Here is a 15,591-nt window from a genome sequence, read left to right on the forward strand (position 1 = left end):
GAGGGATCTAGGAGTGGCCAAGTAGTTTGGGGTGACTGGAGGGGGGCATCTAGGGAGGATCTTGATGGGGGTGGCCAGTAGGCTGGGGTGACTGGAGGTTGAAAGCAGCCTGGGAATGGGGTCTAGATAGGATCAAGGGTGGAAAGTAGGGTGGGGGCCATTTGGAGGTAACAGACAATGGAGGGCTGGGCTAGGTTTAGGGTAACAGAGAATTGGGAGGTTGGGCATAGGGGCACTTAAAGGCCAGTTGAGTGGAATATAGCCTCAGGCAAATGCTAGAGACTTCCTTGAGCCAGTGGGAAAATTCTAGGAGAGTTCCAGGAGGGGGTTTCCCAAGGCTGTACCCCTTCACCCCCAACCTCCAAGGCAAAATGGGTACAATTACTTTGTCCCCTTTCCTATATGCTGAACTTTGTGATTTATTTTCATCTCTTTGTAGTCTGAACTTGTAGGGGGCTGGGTGGAGGGTACAGATTTTGCCTCTGGTTCAGAAAACCAAGGGTCAACATTAGTTTAGAACATTAGAAGGGCAAGAATTAAATTGAATCAAAAGAATCAAGGGAAGGATTGGATTGTGGTTATGAAGAGAGAGAGGGGAATAGAAGAAAATTGATTCAAAACAGTAATTCCTCCCTGGTGGCCTCACCCACCCACTTTCCTTGCCTGCTTTTTGTTTTGTTTTGGTTTGGTTTTTTTGCCAGCACTGCTTTTATCTTAGTATAACCCATAGAATACCTTGCCCATAGTAGCCATTTGATAAATACTTATTGAGTTAAATGACATCTTCCTCCACCCTGCAGCAGTTACTCACTAAATTTTTTTTATTGGCCATCAAGTTTCATAAAGGAAGACAGCACAGCCTATTGAAAAAATGCAAATAGGTCCGAGGACATCATCTAGTTGGGTTCCTTTCCTTGGTACTATGTTGTTTACTAAATAGCATTAGCCTTGGGAATACCTTGTGAAGAGGAATGCAGTACCAGCCTAGCAGGCTTTTCAAGGTTTCCCTCCTCCATCAAGCTGACTTCCCTAGGCCTCAACTGAACTTCAACACTGGAAAATTCCTAGGCTTTATGAGCTTCTGTAGTAAACAGCAAAGTAAACCATCCCTTCTGATGCCTGTAGCATTTGCCCAGGAGGCTTGCAATATACTAAGTAGATAGACATTTCATGAGAAAACCAGAAAAGAATTTATTCGCAATATGAGTTGTCAGCTTGTGCATTAATGACTCAGAAATGTTTCTTTAAAAAGCATTTTGGCTGATGGGGTTGACTGATATCTGGTAATAATGTGTTAAGCTGCTTTGGCTCACCTATGTTTGTGCTGGAAGGAAGAAAAAAGCCTTTAAAAAAAAAAACAACCACCTTCTTTATATCGCTGGTATAGTACAAGGAGTTAAGAATCAACGAAACCTGCTTTTAAGGTCCAGCCATGTCATTGCCTAACTATGTCTCCCTGGGCAAGACACAGTCTCCTTCTGTCTGCTTCATCTTCTATAAAATGAAAGCTCATAATGAATTATTTCCTACAGCTCTAGTACTCTGAAATTTGGTCATTAAGTCATGTAACCTCTGTCAGCCTCAGTTTCCTCAACTGTAAAATGGGGATAATTATAGCACTCACCTCAGAGAGTGTTGTGAGGATCAAATGAGATATTTGTAAAAGTACTTACTGCAGTGCCTGACACATAGTAGGTGCTCAATAAATGCTTATTTTATTTCTCCCTTCTTGTTTAACTCAGCAAATAAGTCAAACATCCCCAACATCCTTAAATATAGTAGGAACAGAGATCACAAAAAAGGATACCATCCCTTAGTTAAAACAATACTGAATTATGCAAAAGAAACTGAAAGAGGTATGGTGACTTTAAGGACTTAAAAGTCAAAGCAAGAAAAGAGATTGTACTTGTGCATGCACACACGTCCACATACACACTTTTTCCATGCACTCAGGAACATCCCATGTAGGTAATGCTTTATCGTTGATGAAATAAGTACAAATGTTATTCTCATTTTTGTTTGTTTTGCACCTTCATTTAGTTGGTGTAGAGAAGCTGGGGAGGAAAATTCCTCTACTAATGCAGACTGGCAAACTGTTATGAAATTTGCGTTTTTAGAGAGCTGAGAAATGAAGTGTCTTTGCTCAGGGTTAAAAAGCCAGTATGTGTCAGAGGTAAGATTCAAAGGTGCAACCTCCTCTTCCACTTTCCCTGACTCAGAGGCCAATTCTCATTTTACAGTTGAGAAATCTGAGGATCAGAGACAGGGTGACTTGACTCATTACCCACATAGTGGCACTGATGATAGCCATTCCCCCAACCCTGATCTTCTGGTACCGAATCATAATCACAATCCAAGAACTGATATGACAGCTTTCAAAGGAAGTTGTAACATGATATGGTTACGTACTGGATAAAGGGTAGGAAGGACAGAGATGATAGTTATCAAGATTCTACAACCAGCCCAGGGTCAAAGCAAAGTGATAGGGTTTTTTGCTTGTTTTTGTTATTTTTTTAAGGAAGTGGTATTTATTTAAAAAAAAAAGTTAGGACTTTGATGACAGTTTAAGGCTAAGTGCTTTATGCATGATCTCATTTGATTCTCAAAACAACCTTGTGAGGTAGGTGTTATAATCCTCATTTGACAGTGAATTGAGGCCTAAAGAGAGTTAGTGACTTGCCCAGGGTCACACAACCAGCAAGTATCTGAGACAGGATTTGAACTCAGATCTTCCTGACTCCAAATCTAGCACTCTAGACGGTGCAATACCTATGCCTACAATATAGTGCCTCCAGCACTGGTCAAGAATGTTTAATGATGAAATATGAGAATAAGGACTCACAAAAGACCCTTAGCCTTGATAAGAATTGAGGTCAGTGGTGATTTTGAAAAGCCTAAGGGTCAGTTAGTATGGTGGGGAAGAAACTGACTAGAAAGAAATTTATGACTTCCAGAAGAAGGAAATAAATGAGAAGTCGGGAAACTGATCACAAATATGGCACAGAGTTCCCTTTCTGTTCCTTACCAGTTCTAAGTCTCTTCCCAAGAATCTCTTCATTTCTACTTCAAAAACCAGTTCCTCGTTGTTGGTCAGAGTCATTTACCAAATAGTAACTGTTCATCTTTTCTTCCACTTTTTAAAGTGTGTAATTATCAGTAAGTTAAGCCAGTAAATTATTCATTTCTCTGCTTTTTGTCAGAATTAACTTAAATTGAGAGGTGATTGGAGGCCTTAACTTAAGAGTGTTGACTGTGTGAGGAGACAATGGTCCTCTTCATCTTTTTCTTAGCCTCAGTTCTCTTCCTTAGCCTCCACCTTCATCCTCCACTCCCAGCTTCCAATTTAATATTTCTAAAGCACTGGCTTGACCATGTTTCTCCCCTGTTCTAAAAGTTCCAGTGGTTCCCCCTTGTGTCTGGGCTAAAAGACAATCTTCACTTTTGGTGAAAGCCTATGCTGGAAAGCCAGGCTCCATCCTACCTTTCCAGGCTTATTGAACATGATTTTCTTTCACTCACTTTTATGTTTCAGCCAAAATGGCCAACTTGAAAGAACCAAGGATATTTAACAAGAATAAGAGGAGATGGGGTGATATGGTACCTACTAGCTGCCTTCAGGTATTTGAAGCTCTGTCAGATGGAAGAGGGATGAAATTTGTTCCGCTTGACTCCAGAGAGCAGATCTGGAAGCAACTGATGGAAATTGGAGAGAGGCAGATTTTGTCTAGATGTAAGGAAAGATTTCCTAAAAGCCGTTCAGAAGTGGAAATGTACTACGAAGATTAGACAATCACTTGACAGGTAGAGGATTCTCAAACAGATAATGGATTTGACTAGATTGCTGCTGAAGATCTTCTAAACTTTGAGATTCTATAGCTAAACAGATAGACAGCCTCTAACTTATGCTTTTGCATTTGAGAAAGAGAGGAGAGTGGGTTCTAGTGCCAATGGTAAAGAAAGTGAGGTGCCATCCATCTTTTGTCTACCAAACTCATTGCTTTGTTCCTCCAGGTCTTCCCCTAAAAGTAACACTGTTAGTAAGAAAAACATCACTGCTCCCACAAACTCCATAGCTGTAGGAAAACTCTTTGAGCCTTATGATTTCAGGCCTAAAATGAACATGCAATTCCTTCTCTGAATTAAGATTTTTCAGGATCTGGGCTCCCTATCCTTTTCACTCCTGCTGTGCCTTCAGATTTCACAGCTAAAATTACCACAGGTATCTTACTACTTACATAAGCAAACAGGAAGAGTTAAGGGAGAGGAGATAAAACTCAAATATGTCTGTTCCTCTGCTCGTTAATACAAATTCTAGAGGCTTAATTCAGAGGAGAGGGAACCATTTTGTTAAAATGAGGTTTTGTTGGATATCAGTAGATTTTAACCTCCAATTTATTACCTGACTTTCTCTTAATGGTGCACTGGCTATGTCTCCTCTTTAAGTCAAAAACCATAGTCTGGACAGGAAATTTAATTGCCAGAAATATTTTAGTAACACAGAAGGGACTGAGTGCTTTCTTCAATATACTTCCCTGCCCAATCCTTCTACCTGAATACATCAAGTTTCATCTCCTTGACTTTCTCAACTTTTGAAGGGGAAATTCAGTCAGCAGGGCATTCTGCCCACTGAGGCAGGGGTTATAGATGGGCATAGCCCATAAGATACCACTTTTAGGAGTGCAGGCCATGTGACCCCAGAAATCTGTTCTTCCTTTCTTAAAAAAAATGTTTTGAAAAAGAATTTCCTTTTGACAAAGAGAAATAATGAAGCATAATCTCCTGATGCTATGACCACATATGGCAATATATACAGAACACCCCACCCTCCAGGGCTAAGCATATCAGTTCAGGATTTAGTGGGGACACTCAGTCAGCTTAACCCACAACAACTCAGAACTCTCAGCCTCTCCAGCAGCAGAGATTTAAAGGCATGCACTACCACTGTCAAATCTTTCCTTTCATTTTTTGAATGGGAAGAGTATAACCAGGTTTTTCTGAAAACATCCTGCTCATCATTTTTTATATCACAATAGTATTCCATCATAATCATATTCCACAACCTGTTCAGCTAGTCCCCAACTGATGGCCATCTCCTTAGTTTCCAAGTCTTTGCTACCATAAAAAGAGCTGCCATATGTATTTTTGTACTAACAGATCCTGTTCCCTTTTCTTTGATCTTTTGAGTACATAGACCTAGTGGTTGTATTGCAGGGTCAAAGGTTATGCATAGTTCTATAGATTTTTGAGCATAGTTCCTAACTGCTCTCCAGAACAGTTGGATCCATTCACAACTCCAACAACAATGCATTAGTGTACCAATTTTCCTACATCCCTTATGACATTTGTCATTTTGCTTTCTTATTATATTAGTCAATCTGATAGGTGTTAGGGGGTGTCTCAGAGTTGTTTTCATATACATTTCTCTAATCAGTAATGATTTAGAACATTTTTTTCATGTGACTATCAGTATCTTTGATTTCTTCTTCTGAAAACTGCCTGCTCATTTCCTTTGACTATTTGTCAACTGGGGAATGTCTCCCTGTTTCATTAATTGTAGCACAATAGTACTCCATCACAATCATATTCCATGACTTGTTCAGCTATTCCCCAATTGATGGCTATCCCCTTGATTTCCAATTCTTTGCCACCACAAAAAGAGGTGCTATAAATATTTTTGTCCCTTTCCTTTTTTTTTTTTTTTTAAATCTCTTTGGGATACAGACCTAGTAATGGGTCTGTAGTGATTCAGAACATTTTTTTCATATGACCATAGAGAACTTTGAGTTTTTTCTTGTGAAAACTGCCTGTTCATATCCTTTGACTATTTATCAATTGGGGAATGGCTCTTATTTTTATAAATTTGACCTAGTTCCCCATATATTTGGAAAATGACTCCTTTACCAGAGAAACTTGTTATAATTTTTGAAAATATTATTTCATTGGCTATGGTACCTTTTAACAAAATGTAGTTTCCCCGATTTTCTCTTTTAAATAACTTTGTGTTTACTTTTGCTTTGTCTGCCTTTTTTATTACAGCTGAAGCATAATAAATTTTGCTCCAGATCCTTATTTTAACTGTATATGTGTCTTACTGTTTCAAGTGTGTCTTTTGTAAACAACATTATTAGATTCTAGTTTCTAATCCATTCTGCTATCTACTTCCAGTTTATGGGTGAGCTCATCCCATTTATATTCACATTTATGATTACTATGCATTTCCCCTCATTCCATTTTTTCTGTTTATCCTTTCTCTCTCTCTCTTTCTCTCAACCCCCCCATCCCTTCTCAAAAATCTGTTTTGCTTCTGACCACCGTCTTCCTTAATTTGCCCTTCCCCTACCATATCTGTTATCCCCTTCCCTTCCTATTTCCCTATTGGATAAGATAGATTTTTCTACCCAACTGAGTGTGTGTGTGTGTGTGTGTGTGTGTGCGCGCACGCGTGTATTCTTCCCTCTTTGAACCAATTCTGATGAAAGTGAGGTTCAAGCATTACCTACCACATCTCCCATTTTCCCCTCCACTGTAAAATCTCCCCATTCTTTGCTTCTTTTATGTGAGAAAATTTTCCCCATTCCTCAATTTCCTTCCCCCTTCTCTCAATGTATCCCTCTTCTTCACTCTTTTACTCCTTTTTTGAGGTCATCCCAACATAATCCACTCACATTCATGCCCTCTGTTTATGTAGACTCCTTCTAACTGCCATAACTAAAGTTCTTAGGAGTTACATGTATCATCTTTACATATAGGAATATAAATAATTTAACTTTATTGAGTATCTTGTTATTGTTGTTGTTGTTCAGTCATTTTCAGTCATGTCCAACTTTAGTTTTCAACATTCACTTTTATAAGATTTTGAGTTCTAAATTTTCCCCCTCGATCCCCTTACCCCCAAGACAGTGTGCAATCTGAAATAGGCTATACATGTATAGCATATATATAATATTATATAATATTTAATACAATATATAGTAAACATATTTCCACATTAGTCATGTTGTGAAAGAAAAATCAGAACAATAGGGAAAAATCACGAGAAAGAAAAAACAAAACAAAAAAAGAGCAAAGAGTATGCTTTCATCTGCATTCAGATTCCATAATTCTTTCTTTGTATGTGTATAGCATTTTCCATCATGAGTCTTTTGGAATTGTCTTAAATCATTGAATTAGAAGAGCTACGTCTAACAGTCAGCTGTTGCACAATTTTGTTGTTACTGTGTATGGTGTTCTCCTGGTTCTGCTCACTTCATTAAGCATCAGTTCATGCAAGTCTTTCCAGATTTTTCTGAAGTCTGCCTGTTCACCATTTCTTATGGAATGATAGTATTCCATTTCATTCATATGCCACAAATTGTTCAGCCATACCCAGAGTGATGGGATCCCCTCAATTTCCAATTCTTTGCCACTGCAAAAAGAGCTGCTATAAATATTTTTATATGTGTGGGTCCTTTTCCCTTTTTTATGATCTCTTTGGGATACAGGTATCCAACTCTTTGTGACTCCATTTAGGGTTTTCTTGGCAAAGATGCTGAAGTAGTTTGCCCTTTCCTTTTCTGGCTCATTTTACATATGCCTATGGTCACCCAGCTAGTAAATCTCTGAAGCCATATTTGAAGTCAGGAAGATGAGTCTTCCTGACTCCAGGCTTGGCACTGCGCCACCTACCACTTACAATTACTCTTCTATGTTTACCTTTTTATACTTTTTTTGAGTCTTATGTTTGAATGTCAGATTTTCTATTCAGCTCTGATCTTTTCATCAGGAAGTCTTGGAAGTTCTGTATTTTATTAAATGTCCATTTTCCCCCCTGAAGGATTATTCTCAATTTTTCTGAGTAGGTTATTCTTGGTTGTAATTCTAGCTTCTTTGCCTTCTGGAATATTCCAAGTTCTCTCTATTCCTTTAATGTGGAAGTTGCTAAATCTTGTATTATCCTGACTGTGGCTCCATGATATTTGAGTGGTTTCTTTCTGGCCACTTGAAATATTTTATCCTTGACCCAGGAGATCTGGAATTTGGTTATAATATTCCTGGGACATTTGGATCTAAGGTAGATTCTTTCAATTTCAGTTTTACCCTCCAGTTCTAAGATATTGGGGCAGTTTTCCTTGATAATTTCTTGAAATATATCTAGGCTCACTTTTTGATTGTGGCTTTCAGGTAGTTCAGTAATTCTTAAATTTTTGTTTATTCATCTCATTCATTTCTGACTCTTCATGATCCTATTTGGGGTTTTCTTGGCAAAGACACTTGAGTAGCTTGCCATTTCCTTTTCCAGCTTATTTTACAGATGAGGAAATTGAGGCAAACTAGGTTAACTAGTCCAGAGTCACACAGCTAGTTAAGTATCTGAGGCAAGATTTAAACTCAGGAAGATGAGCCTTCCTGATTCCAGGTCCAGCACTCTATCCACTGTACCACCTAGTTGCCCTATTCTGAAACTCTCTCCCCTGGATCTACTTTCTAGTTCAGTTGTTTATACAATGAGATATGTCACATTTTCTCCTATTTTTTCCATTCTTTTGACTTTGTTTGATTGTGTCTTGATGTCTCATGAAGACATCATGGAGACATAGCTTTTACTTGCCCAATTCTAATTTTTAAGGAATTATTTTCTTCACTGAGCCTTTGTATCTCTTTTTATTTTTTTATTTTTGTTTTTTTTTTTAGTTGAGTTAAGCTTTTTATTTAATGTTACAAAAAATATTTAGTCAAACAGACCAAAGCCCATGTCATCATCGGACTCCTCGGATTCTTGTTTTTTTGCTTCCTCTTTCTTCTTCTCCTCAGCTGGGGCAGCTGTGCTGGCAGGAGCTGCCCCTCCAGCAGGGGCAGCACCACCAGCTTCTGGGGCAGGTCCACCAACTCTTACATTGCAGATGAGACTTGCAATGTTGACATTGGACAGGACCTTTTCAAATAATACTGGCCAAAATGGTTAAACATTTACACCTTCTGCTTTAATGAGGGCATTGATTTTATCCTCCGCGACTGTAACATCATCGTCGTGAAGAATGAGGGCACAGTAGATACAAGCGAGCTTGGAGACAGCCATTTCAGCAGAAGGATGAGGAGAGACTTGTTTGTAGTGGTGCCAGTCACCGGATGAAGTGAGGAGTCACCCCAAAGCGGCCTTAGCTTCCGAAGAATAACCAAGCACCTTACAGACAACTGAAGAGCTGTATCTCTTTTTTAAAGAGTTCCTTTCTTCAGTGCCTCTTTTTGTGCCTCTTCGACTACTAGGCCAATTTTGTTTTTTTAAGGTGTTATTTTCTTCAGTATGTTTTGGTGCCTCATTTCCCAGGCTGTTAAGTCCCTTATCATAATTTTCTTTCACCACTCTCATTTCTTTTGCTGATTTTCCCTCTACCACGCTTATCTGTTTCTTTAACTCTGCCAGGAATTCTTTTTTTATTATTATTTGAATTCCTAATTCAATGTTTATTGTTCTTTAAGACTAAAACTTTGAATGCATTTTCAAAATTAAGTAAAGGCTGACATACTTCACATTATATAACTAGGATGCCAGTAATGACCATGCTGATTTTTTTTTTGACTCTATAGGACTAGGTGTTGTCCTTTGGTGCACAGTTACCACTCCTAATAATGTTAACACCTTTACTCATATGTTCCACATTTGTATTGACTAAATCATGGCTTCACTACACAAAGGAAAGCTGTTGAGGTGATTATATGCTTTGTGTGACATACAAATCCTTCATTAAACTCTTTGCAACATCTTGGCTTCCTCATGAACATGTGGGGGTGACCCTGGGTACTTGAAAGCTATGCAAGGAGAATATAAACTGTAGTACAACAGACCAAGCTAACAACACTTTTTGAGTGAGGGTTATTGGTTAAACGAAGACCAGTTTAGCAAAATGTGTATAGGCTTATAATCAAGTAATTAGTCCTCATGGACCACTGACCCTCAAGAAAGCTCTTCCAGGAATTCTTGTTGGGCTTGGGTCCAATTGGCATTTTTCTTTGAGGTTTTTTTTCCTCAGTTGTTTTCACACTGTTGTCTTGTTTTGAGTTTACATCTTGGTCTTCTGCCACCATAGTAGCCTTTTCTGGTCAAGTTCTTTTGCTGTTTGTTCATTTTTCCAGCCTATTTCTGAACTTTATGTTAAAGTTGAACTCTTCTTACCTGGGAATGGGAAGACACAGTCCCAAGCTTCAGGCTTTTTTGTGCCGCTATTTCATATATATATATATATATATATACACGTATATATATATATATATACGTATATATATATATATATACGTATATATATATATATATATAGCTTTTTGGTGAGGCAGTCAGGGTTAAGTGACTTGCCCAGGGTCACACAGCTAGTAAGTGTCAAGTGTCTGGGGCTGGATTTGAACTCAGGTCCTCCTGACTCCAGGGCCAGTGCTCTATCCACTGCGCCACCTAGCTGCCCCTGTGTTGCTTTTTCAGAGCAAGCTTGGGAGATTTGCTTCTAAAGTGATGTAATCTGAAGAGAGGTATGGTCACTGCTTTCCTAATCTGTGCTCTGGTCTTTACCAAGAAGGGTTCTGCTCCATTGCATCCACAAGTGCTAGTGATCCTATTGGCCCCAGAACCAGGTGCCCTGCTTGCCTGCAGCCACAAGTGCTAGCACTCCTCTCTGCCTTGGAACTGTGACGAGGGCCCATTCTCTCTTGTGGCCAACCACAAGTGCTCCTCTCCACCCTGGAACTGCAACCCAGAACTGCCTATAGGTAGTAGAGTTTCCAATCAGCACTAGATGCACCAAGTGTAAGTGAAGGGTCACCAGTAATCTCTTTCTAGTCAGTTATCTGACCGTCTTACCTTTTCTGGGCTCCCAAAGCCTGCTGCTGCTATTGTCATAGACCCCTCCCAGGCCTGTCACTGCCTGCTGTGGCTTTCACCCTCATATCACAGACCTCTCCTGCCCACCTTCTGTAGGCTGGAAAAATGTCTCACTCTGACTTTTTGTTGGCTGTGCCACTTTTGTTTTGAGGAGTGATTTTAAAGCTGTTTAGAGGGGAATGTTGGGGAAATTTGGATGGGTTGCTGCCTGTATTCTTGTATTCCATCTTCTGGAAAACTATTTCAAGCACCAATTTGTGAATTTCCAATGAATGGGCAATCAGGAAGTTAAAAATGTAATGAATCAGAAAGTATCAGAGCCAGAATGGAACTTGGAGACTTACTCAGTCCAATCCCCCCATTTTACAGATGGGGATTCCCAGGCTCAAAGAGAGGAAGTAGTTTTTATAAGACATTACAGCTTATAAGTGGCAGAACATGTATCTGTGGCATCCTAATTTATCTGAAGTAGGAGCCACTGTTCTTTTTTTCCCTCAATTCAGAAAATCTGGACCTTTAACTTTTAGGTTAGATTTTAACTGAGTAGAAGTTTCATCTTACTCAGTTCTGGAAGCTAAGGAATCTTTTCTTTGTAGTTGTAAAAATGTGCCTCCTCTTATACTGATGTAGAAAGGCATCTCATGCAAATATATAGTTATCATTAGGTCCCAGGAGTACCTACTTCTTTAACTTCTTATCTCCCACTACCATCCAGATAGGTGCAAGAAGCATGGTTTAATAGAAAGGGCATTAGGTTTGGAGCCAAAAGTCTTGGTTTCAAATCCTGGCTCTGTCCTGTGACTATCATGTTGGACAAATCACTTTGCCTCTCTGATCATCATTTCTTTATTTAAAATGAGGGATTTGGTCCAGATCAGAGGTTCTTAACTTTTTCTAAGTCATGAACCTTTTTGGCAATCTGGTGAAACCTAAAGATCCCTTCTCAGAATGTTTTTCAAATACATAAAATAAAGTGCCCATGATTACAAAGGAAAACAATCTCCCTGAGTTTAGATTTGTTTCTAGAGTTTCATTTTGGAATCATCATTGAAACATAAATGCTGGTTCAATATAATTACATTAATACTGTTCTCAGTTAAATATTGATCAAAACTTGCTATGTGCACGGCACTTTGCTAGAGTTACAAAGAAAAAATAAAACAAACTCTACATTTAAGAGCCAACATTTAGTTTGTTGATACAAATTGTGTGTATGTATATACATATAAAGTAAGTACAAAGTAATTTGAGAAGGTAGAAAGATACTAAAAATTATGGAAAAGAGGGAAGGTTTAACAGAGGAGGTGACCATTGAGCTGAAGTGTAATTTTAATTCTCATTATATTTTATGGGGTTAATAGGCTTTTGTGACCTGGCCTGGAAATCTAGTCACTATTTATAACATTGTTTTTGTGGGAAACTAAATTCAAGTTTCAAATAATTGATTGACATACTAACTTTCAAAACAAAGCCTGTTGGCAAGTTGTAGTCTGTCTTTTTCTTTTTTTTTGGACTTGGGGAAATCTAGGTCATGGTTAACCTGCTTCTCTGTCATTTGCAGACCTTCATCTTAGGAGAGAGGAAAGGGGATGAGAATTAAGGATGATAAAGGCAGAAAGAAAAGTAGTGAAGCCACAAAAGTGACAAAGACAGAGACGGAGAAGACAGGATAATGAACTATGGCTGGTATGATACCATATACTACAGAAAACTAAAGTATTGAAAATGCGATCCTTCATGATCTTTTTAAAAGACTGAAGAAGAAGGTGTGAGGTCTTAGCAATGGGGATGGGAGCAATAGAAAGAAAATTAGAAAAGGAGGCTTGAGTGATTTAAAGTTCCAGCACTGATTTTTAGTAGCTTACCTTGAATAAGTCATTTGATAGCTCTACACTGCAGTTCCCTCCTCTGGAAATTGAATGACTTGTTGAGTAGATGATCTCTAAGGTTTCTGCCAGCTTTAAATCCTGTTATGTTTTTCCTTTGAAGGCAGGCCTGGTTCACACATTAATTCATTTCAACAAAATTTGTTTAGTACTAGTCTTTCAGAATTGGAGGGACAAAATGTGTATGTGTGTGTGTGTGTGTGTGTGTGTGTGTGTGTGTGTGTGTGTGTAAAAAAGAGAGAGAGAAACACTGGGGAGGGGAAGAGAAGGTTAGGGAAATAGATTAGGTAATACCTCCCTGTTACAGGTGGCATTTGACCTGGAGAACAGACAGGATGCCAATTCAGCTACAATGGAAGGCGTGTATATGAGGCTAATAGAAGCCATATTGTAGAGGGTTTTGAATGGATGGCAAGCTGAGTATTTTTTAGTTTACCCTAGAGATAATATGATGCCACTTGAAGGTTTTTGAGTAGGGGAATGGCATGGTCAGATCTGTGTTTTAGGAATATCAGTTTAGTAATTGTGTGTATAAGCAGGATTGTAGGGGTGAGAGATTGGAAGTGAAGATGTCAATTAGGCAGCTAGATGTTGCAGTAAGTATATAGAGTTTATGATCAGGAAGATCTGAGTTCAAATTCAGCCTCAGACAACCACTCTCTGCCTCACTGTCTTCATTTGTAAAATGAGAATAATAATGGTACCTTATCCACAGAGGGTTGTTGTGAGGACAAAATTAGTTGGTATTTATAAAGTATGTTGCAAACCTTAATGTGCCGTATAAGAGCTGTTTTAATACTCTAAGTGAGAGATAATGAGGTTTTATAAGTGGAGAAACATTGAGAGAGATATTAGTAACTCATAGGAGGAAGTCAAGAATGATTCAGAAATTGTGAACCTGGGTGCTTATAAGATTGATAATCCCCATAACAGAAAAAGACTATTGTGAGAGAAACGCTTTATAAACAAGAAGGTGCTATACCAATGTGAGCTGGGGTTAATATCAATACTGTAATGGGAAGGAGAGGAAGGGATCCTGTTCCACTGGTACAGAGTTTCCTAGGAATTCTGGGGACAGCCTTTGAAGCAATTAGCCCATTTATTGATCCCATTGTTGGAAGAGGTGCTAGGGTTAGGAAGAGAATGTAACAGACAGAGAAGATGGGATTTTTGCCCTGGATTTTAAGCCTTCTGTTTTGAGACAAACTCCCCCAGAACAACAAACTGAAAAATCCATTTACACGGGAAAATATAAACAAGCACTAACAAGGATAATAGGGACTGAAGTGAGAAGCACTTACTGTAGGGGTACCAGCTCATCTAGGTCAGCTGTTCACTTTCTCTGGTGCTTCCAGTTATAATTTGGAGCCTCTGAATAGGATTTCCCAAATAGCTAAAGGAAACCTGGGCTCTAATCCAACCTGGGAAGTGATTAGGAGCTTCCCTTCCTAAATAACTGTGTCATAGTCAAATTTTTGACCCAGTGTTGTGTTGTTCTTTTCCAGGGGCTGAGGCAGGGTGAATGTCACTATAGCAGAGAGAGGCCTAACTAAACACTGAGAGAGAAGAGCAGCTTCAGGACTCTCCAGGGGCTCTCATACCCCTGGGCCCAGCAGGGAGGAGTATACATACCTCAGGGCAACTTTATTAGGTTTCCACAAAGGGAGAAAATGAATTCCATCCAACTAGGAGCTGTGAGTTCCGGCTTTGCCACATGTCCTCTCTAAGCACGTTCCCATTTTCCCTGTGGATGGTGCATGTGTGGGAGCGGGTATTCCAGATTTTGAGGTGGAATATTTTGTGTCAACCGGTTTTTACCATACCAGCTTAGTAAATAGCTTTAAATGAAAGCTGATTAACTCTGGCTGGTTAATTGGTATCAATTGTATAATCAGCGGGGAGCACTTGATTCCTGACCCCTAGAATCCTGCGGGGAGTACTAACTATCTTCTGTGGTTCTAATTTGCTAGGCAAATGTAAGTTGGGAAAGTAAGTCCATAATCTATACTACATGTCTGTATATCTACAGATATGTTGATAAACAGTTCAGTTGTTAGATATTATTCTCTCCAATGATTTAAAGATTTTGCCTTGTATTATTTATCTATAGATGAAAAGATAAATAATTCAAGGCCAAATATTTAGAATAATTTGAGAGAAAATTAAGACAACTTGTATGGTTTTCAGGCCTGATAATCACTATGGACACAAGACACCAGAATGTTTAAGGTCTGTGTCCAATTAACCACCCCCACAAAACACCATAGCAACAAAGGTAATATTATTGTTCTCTAAAAAACATTCACAGAATCATAGAGTCTTGGGGCTAGAAGGGAGCTGTCAGTCATCTGGGGCTGCCCATCCGTAAACAACAAGTCCCTCTACAACTCTCTGAAGAAGTGGTCATCTATCCAGCCTTTGTTTATAAGGTTCAGTGAGAGGCTGGCCACCCCACCCTTGAGTAATTATTAGGTAGTTTTTCTTTACTCATATCTAAGTTTGCCTTTTTGCAATTGCTCTTCGGGGTCTAGTTTCCCCTCCCATCCCTCCCCCACACCTTATTCCTCCTAATTATGGCATTTGAAGCTAAATCCCCTTCCATGTGACACCCCTTAAAATACTTAAAAGTAGCTATCCCTGTTTTCCTAAGCCTTTTCTTCAGGCTAGAAACATTCTTCATTGTTCCAAAGGATTGCATGAACTTCAGGGCCTTTACCATCCTGATCATCCTTTTCTGAATTCCGTCTAGCTTATCAATGAGAGTTCTCCCTAAATGTGGAGCTCAGAACTTCAGAACTGAACACAAATACTTCAGCCTGATCTGACCTGAGCAGGGTACAGTGGGACTGTCACCTTCCT

General features: G+C 39.1%; 1 protein-coding gene and 1 pseudogene across 1 annotated transcript in view; one reads left to right on the forward strand and one right to left on the reverse strand.

Annotated features, from left to right (window-relative positions):
• GAS7 (growth arrest specific 7) overlaps positions 1-15,591 on the forward strand; it is a 280,930-nt gene that overhangs the window by 33,550 nt on the left and 231,789 nt on the right. The gene's annotated exons all lie outside the window — the stretch shown is intronic.
• Positions 8,657-9,070, reverse strand: LOC110193875 (large ribosomal subunit protein P1 pseudogene; annotated as a pseudogene).

This window comes from Phascolarctos cinereus, unplaced genomic scaffold (genome assembly GCF_003287225.1).
Source record: "Phascolarctos cinereus isolate Bilbo 61053 unplaced genomic scaffold, phaCin_HiC Scaffold_5;HRSCAF=322, whole genome shotgun sequence".
Lineage (NCBI taxonomy): Eukaryota > Metazoa > Chordata > Mammalia > Diprotodontia > Phascolarctidae > Phascolarctos > Phascolarctos cinereus.